The following is a 6,479-nucleotide window of genomic DNA, read 5'->3' on the forward strand; positions in this document are numbered from 1 at the left end:
ATGCATACCATAAAGGATTCAGTATCAGAAATGATAGAGTTAGGTACAATATAGGCACCAAAGAGGTGATATGAAGAAGATTCATGTGCTTCTATGAAGGATATAGATCTGTTAAGTATTTCGAAAGGATGGATCAAAAAAGACAGCCGTGTGCCCTCACCCATTGTGGATGCACGGCTAGGCTTGATGTGGAGTAGAGTGAAAGTAATGGCATCTGGTATGTGAAGCAATTTGTGGACGTCCATACACATACCCTTGCAAAACCAGAGCATGCTTTTATTTTGCGATCTCATCGAGGGCTTATTGATCCTCAGAAAGCGGAGGCAATCGAGTTGGGGCTAGGTGGGTTGCGTTCATTTTAGATCATGGACGTAATGGAGACTAGCCACGGTGGTCCAGGTGGTCCAGGAGAGACTGGATTTCTTTCGCAGGACTTGTACAATTTCTTTTCAAGGTACAAGAAGGGAAAGGTTGAAGAAAGCGATGCAGAATTTGTGTTGGATCATATGCATCAGATGCAAGAGAAAGACCCGGAGTTCTTTTTCACATTTAGGGTGGATGCACAAGGCAGGTTGAACAACCAATTTTGGTCAGATGCACAGTCGGCAGATAGACTATGGTGTTTTTGGAGATGTCATTGTATTCGACAACACTTACCGCGTCAACTAGTACAATCTTCTGTTTGTCCCTTTTATAGGAGTTAACCATCATCGAAGCACAGTTGTCTTCGGCTGCGGTGTTTTATCGGATGAAACTATCTTGTCATATGTCTGGTTGCTCGAGGCTTCACCGGAGGCGATGCACCAGAAGCATCCAAAATCCTTAATCACTGATGGGGACGTAGAGATGGTGAGAGCTATTGAGATTGTCATGCCTGATGCAGATCATAGATTGTGCAGTTGGCACATAGAGCAGAATATGCTGAAACAATTCCGTGGTTTGAAGCTCAAAGATTTTAGAAAGTTCATATACCATGCAATATACCATGCAATGGAGGAGGGTGAATTTGATAGGTTTTGGAGAGAGTTTAGAGGTATCCATAACATCAAAAAAGATAACCTATGGGTAAATAGGATGTATGAACTTAGAAGGAAGTGGGCTGTGATGTTCACAAGAGAGAGATATTTCTTGGGCATGCAAAGCAATCAGAGGAGCGAGAGTCTGAACTCAAGGCTTCACAACCATTTATATCGAAAGATGTCCTTGGTTGATTTAATGGAGCATTACAAGTTCTGCCTATCACGCATTCGTTGGAATGAGATTGAGCTTGATGCGAAGGCACTGTGTTCTATCCTATTCACTAAGATTTCTATTGATGTTCTTGAGAAAAGTGTTGCACGGATCTTCACACCAAATATTTTTCGGAAAGTGAGCTTCCAGATTAAAAATCAAGTAATTGGTCGGTGACTGAGGTGACATTGTAGAATGGGTGTTTGAGGTATGAGGTTTCATTGCAAGGCAACAACAAGTGTTGTTTTCATGTGACTTGTACCTTTGGGTCATCGTTGGTTGATGCTAGATGCCATTGCCGGAAGTTGGAGCGGGAAGGAATTCCATGTGCGCATACTTTCTGCGTCATGAAGTATGCTCATATAGAGAGCATCCCTCCTTGTTGTGTTTACGTGAGGTGGACTATGAATGCCAAGAGTGCTTTCCCAACGGAGATGTGTACCAACACGCATGTTTGGACAGAACAAATGGATCGTTACCATTCCCTTCGCTCAAAGGGCAATCGTGCTTTATTTTAAGTTTCTAGGAGCCAAGGTGAGACGGAGAGGGTAATGAAGTTACTGGATGATATTTTGAAAGAAGACGCGCAAGAGCACGGGATCGAAGAGGAGACGCCATTTAGGCCATTGTCGGCTTATTTCTCAGCATCCAACCAGCCTTGTAGCACCAAAGTACTTGATCCGGTGAAAATTGTTTTGAAAGGTGCTCTGCAATCCAACAAGAGGTGGAAGGCAAGCCATAAATTCTGGGGAACTATTTGAAAATTTGCAGGTTAGATAGTCAAAATTTGTATTTATGCACTGCTTGTTTCGAAGATTTTAATTGCATGTGCCTAATGCATTTCATTTGTTTCACACAGTACCCATATCGAGGATGCTGAGACAAAAATCAGGTATTACCCCAGTTTCATACAGTACTTTCATTTGAGTTTATTGTTTCCTGTGTGACCATCTTGCTTACTTGAGCTGTATCTCTTCTTAAATACGCCACTGCAAACACAAGAATTTGTTTGGATTGCTCAAATGGCAAGGAGAAGGTGAAGCATTGCTACTGTGGTGCCTCTGATTGCTGTGGCAGGCTCTACTGAGACATTGTTGACTGCTGTTAGCTTTCTACGTGGTGAACGATTCTGCTATGCCATCACTGGACCCTTTATTCATCAGTTCATCTTGTACTCGTTGGCATCTTGATGTTTACAAGTTACTATCTGAAGTTTGCGTGGAATGAAGCATGTTGCCTGAAATACTCAACATGACTGCAAGGTAGAATTGTGTAATGATTGGTGATGTCAGCATGCTGTAGTGTTATCTTTTTATAGAATTGATTGGTGGTATTGCAAGTCTTCTCATAGAACTGAGCGAATACTAGCTTTACTGCCCGTGTGTTGTTGAGATGTGGTGTAGTTTATTTTTCCTTTTCTTCTTCTCTGTCAATGTATAAACAAGTTTTGGTTACGTGAGATACAGCTTTGGCATTTGCTTCGATGTGACATCATGCTGAAAATAAGATGTGTGCCATATATACGTGAACATGAAGGCTATATGTCCAGAGCCATACCATCTCTAGTGTGTTTGTTAGGCTTAGAGATGTCGGGCCGATATATCCACTAATGCAGGCAATCAAACATCTTCATCAGTCCGTTGCATCTATCTATCTATACCTATTATTAAAGTGAGTAAGGTCTCTGCCAGCTTTTTTCGTACGTCGTGGTCATTTTGTAAAAAACCCTTAACTTTTTAGAAATCAACCCGCATTCCAAATGCTAACAGATTGGGGGCTCGGATGGAAAAAAGAGGGAAGGGAGGGGGTTAAGGGAAAAAGGCTTCTCCTTTCTCCACAACAGAGAAGTGCAGGAGGGGATTGGGCGCGGGCGGCGGCCGGAGCGGGGCGCCCCGCCGCTGCCCCGCGTGGCCTCGGCGGCGAGGTCGGCCGGGCACTTGGCGACGGTGGCGGAATCGCATGCTGCTGCGGGGGCGAAGGCCCGTAGCCGTGGTGCAGCGGCGACTACGCCTGATCCTGCGGTGGTGGAGGCCCGTAGCCCCGTGGCGGTTGAGGCAGCGCCTCCTTCTGCGGTGGTGGAGGTCCGTATCTGCGGGGCGGTGGGGGTGGTGGAGACCACCACAACGTGCTCCCTGAAGACGAACTCTTCTTTCCTCAGATCCACGGCTCTCTCCGAGATCCAGTCCTTCTCCACGCGTGCACACGTCGACCTTCCTCTCCTGCTAGGTCTCTACACCGCCGCCTCCTTCCCACCTCGTCGCACAGAAGGTCTGCGCCGGCGTCTACAGGGGTGTCATCACCAGCCAGATCGGCGAGCTCGCCGCCGAGACCGTCACCGCCATGACCGCCTCGCACCTCGACTACGCATCAGTGACTGATCTGCTCGTTCCATAATTCATCTGCGAGATTTTTTTGATCTGCTACTAGAGCAACTCGATTGGATAATTATTGACTGCTTTTGCCTTTTCCTCCTTTGCTCTGTGAAGCTGGCAGGGAGGATCGCCATCTCCAACCTGCACAAGAACACCATGAAGTCCTTCTCAGAGACGTACGATGACTTCATTTTTCTTGTCTACTCTAGGAGGAGAGTTTGATTATCTGTGCCGTGATTTGTTCTATTAATCTCTGTATGCAGGATAAAGGTTCTGTATGTGCATTGCGATGAGAGGTCTGGCTTGATGGCTCCCATGATTGTTGATGATGTCTACGAGATCATAATGAAGGTGCGATGCATGGGCTAAGGGTCCAACAATTTATTAGAGCAAAAAACATGTATCATCTTTCTTGCCATTTCGTTAGTTTGTGTGTTTTACTGTTTAAACTTTCTGCGATAGCTTATCATTGGAATGCTGTAATTATGATCCGATATGGTTCTTTTGGTGCTTAATTTTATGCAAAAAAACAATGAAATATAGATGAAATACTATTTGTGGTTGTAATTTACACTGGTGCATCTGTGTACTTAGTTTATTTTATTTCTGACTAACTCCTCTTTTCTTATAGTCTGACTCATGGAACTAAGCACTCAACTTTTGACTTCTGCATAACTTCAGAATGCTGCTTGCTTGGACAATGAGATAAAATATGACCAAGATTTCGACTATGATTATTTTGGTTTTAAGACACTTGAGAGGTCTTATCTGTTGAAACCTGGTGGAAAGGTCGCGGAAAGGCCGCAGGATATGTTGATGAGAGTTTCTGTTGGCATACATAAGGATGATATTGAATTGGCTGTCAGAACATACCACATGATGTCTCAGCGCTGGTTCACTCATGCTTCCCCGACCCTTTTCAATGCTGGCACTCCAAGGCCCCAGGTACTGCAGTGCCACCTTCAATGAAAAATGTTTTCAGTGTGGAGTGTGGACTGTTAACTTATGCATTTAATCTCATCCTTCTATTTAATGTTGCGCAGCTAAGTAGCTGCTTCCTTATCTGCATGAAAGATGATAGTATTGAGGGAATTTATGATACTCTCTCAGAATGTGCTGCGATAAGCAAATGCGCTGGAGGAATTGGTGTCTCAATTCACAACATTCGAGCTACTACGAGCTACATTCGAGGAACAAATGGTACTTCTAATGGAATTGTTCCTATGCTACGTGTTTTCAATGATACTGCCTGTTATGTTGATCAAGGTGGAGGCAAGATAAAAGGTAGGTAGCATCAGTAAGTCAGCCTGGTCCTATTTACATGATTGCTGAGGATTTCTTACAAATACCTTTCGTTAGGTGCATTTGCTGTTTATTTGGAGCCCAACATCTTGATATCTTTGAGTTTCTTGATATAAGAAAGAACCATGGAAAGGTAAAAGCTCTTGAACAATAGCACACATTCTTGAAAATTGCCAGCTGCGATTGAATACATTTTGACAATTGATTACTGTCGAAGACACACTGTATAAGAATTGCACTACATATAAGCGCTTGGCATGCTATTACATTAGATTGCCTCATCTGTGAAAAGTTTTTTATGTGATATTTATAGGAGGAGAATCGTGTAAGGGATCTTTTCTATGCTCTGTGGGTTCCTGATCTGTTCATGGGAAGGGTACAACGCAATGAACTGTGGTCACTGTTTTGTCCCAATGAAGCTCCAGGTTTGGCCGATTGCGATTGCTAGGGAGATGAGTTTCAGAATCTGTACGATAAATATGAAAGAGAGGTAAGCTGGATGTTGCACCTGTATATATAATTTTTTCAAGGTGACCAAAGATATATAATAACCTAGCTATGTGATTTCAGGGCAAGGCAAAGAAAGTGGTTGCAGCAGAGGCCCTCTGGTTTGATACTCTGAAGGCACAGATAGAAACTGGAACAACGTATAAGCTTTATAAGGTATTAAATTCATAAGGACACAATTGTTCAAATCATAAGGGTGCAATTGTTCTGCCTCTAAATATGCCATTCTTTTATCACATATGCCTTTTTTTACTGAAAAACGTGAAGATCTGGCTCTAAAAAGTTTATGATATGCAGGATAGTTGCAACAGAAAAAGTAACCAACAAAATCTTGGTACAATTAAGTCTTCCAATTTGTGTACTGAGATAATTGAATACACAAGTTCTCAAGAAACTACCGTATGCAATCTAGCATCAATTGCCTTACCACGTTTTGTGAGGGAAAAGGTACATGCCGGCGTCTTTTCAATTATTTGGTTTGTTAGTTGTAATTAGCTTAACTTACACTTGCGCATGTTTCAGGGTGTTCCTATTGAGTCCCATCTAGCTAAGCTTGTTTGTAGCAGTGGGTCAAAAAATAGATAATTCGACTTTGATAAACTAGCTGAGATTTGTCTACCTCACATTTCAAGTGGATGTACGATTCCGCCTTACCAATCTGAATAATACGAACATAATGTTGACTAACAGATTACTTCGATGGTTACATGTAATCTCAACAAAATCATTGATATTAGTTATTATCCCCATTGAGAATGCAAGGAGGTCAAATATAAGGCGCAGGCCAATTGGGATAGGTGTTCAAGGATTGGCAAATACTTTTATTCTACTTGGAATGCCATGAATTGGTGATTGGCTAGGAGATATTTCCGGGCTCGTGAATGGCGGAATGGTGATTGTGAAGCGAAGCCAACATATTACAAACAATCGAATAATAACGTGAGAGCAAGTAAAGACCCATAGCAATGCACGGGCATTTCTGCTAGTAGATACAAAGGGTCATTATAGCTACTCATACAATCAACTAAATAAAAGGCATCCAGAATATGACTCCAGTCGTATGTGGCT

At 42.8% G+C, this 6,479-nt stretch overlaps 1 pseudogene; it reads left to right on the forward strand.

The window, feature by feature from the left end:
- The first annotated feature begins 374 nt into the window (after positions 1–374).
- Positions 375–6,262, forward strand: LOC101758330 (annotated as a pseudogene).
- The last annotated feature ends 217 nt before the right edge of the window (positions 6,263–6,479 follow it).

The sequence above is a fragment of the Setaria italica genome, chromosome II (genome assembly GCF_000263155.2).
Source record: "Setaria italica strain Yugu1 chromosome II, Setaria_italica_v2.0, whole genome shotgun sequence".
Taxonomy (NCBI): Eukaryota; Viridiplantae; Streptophyta; class Magnoliopsida; order Poales; family Poaceae; genus Setaria; species Setaria italica.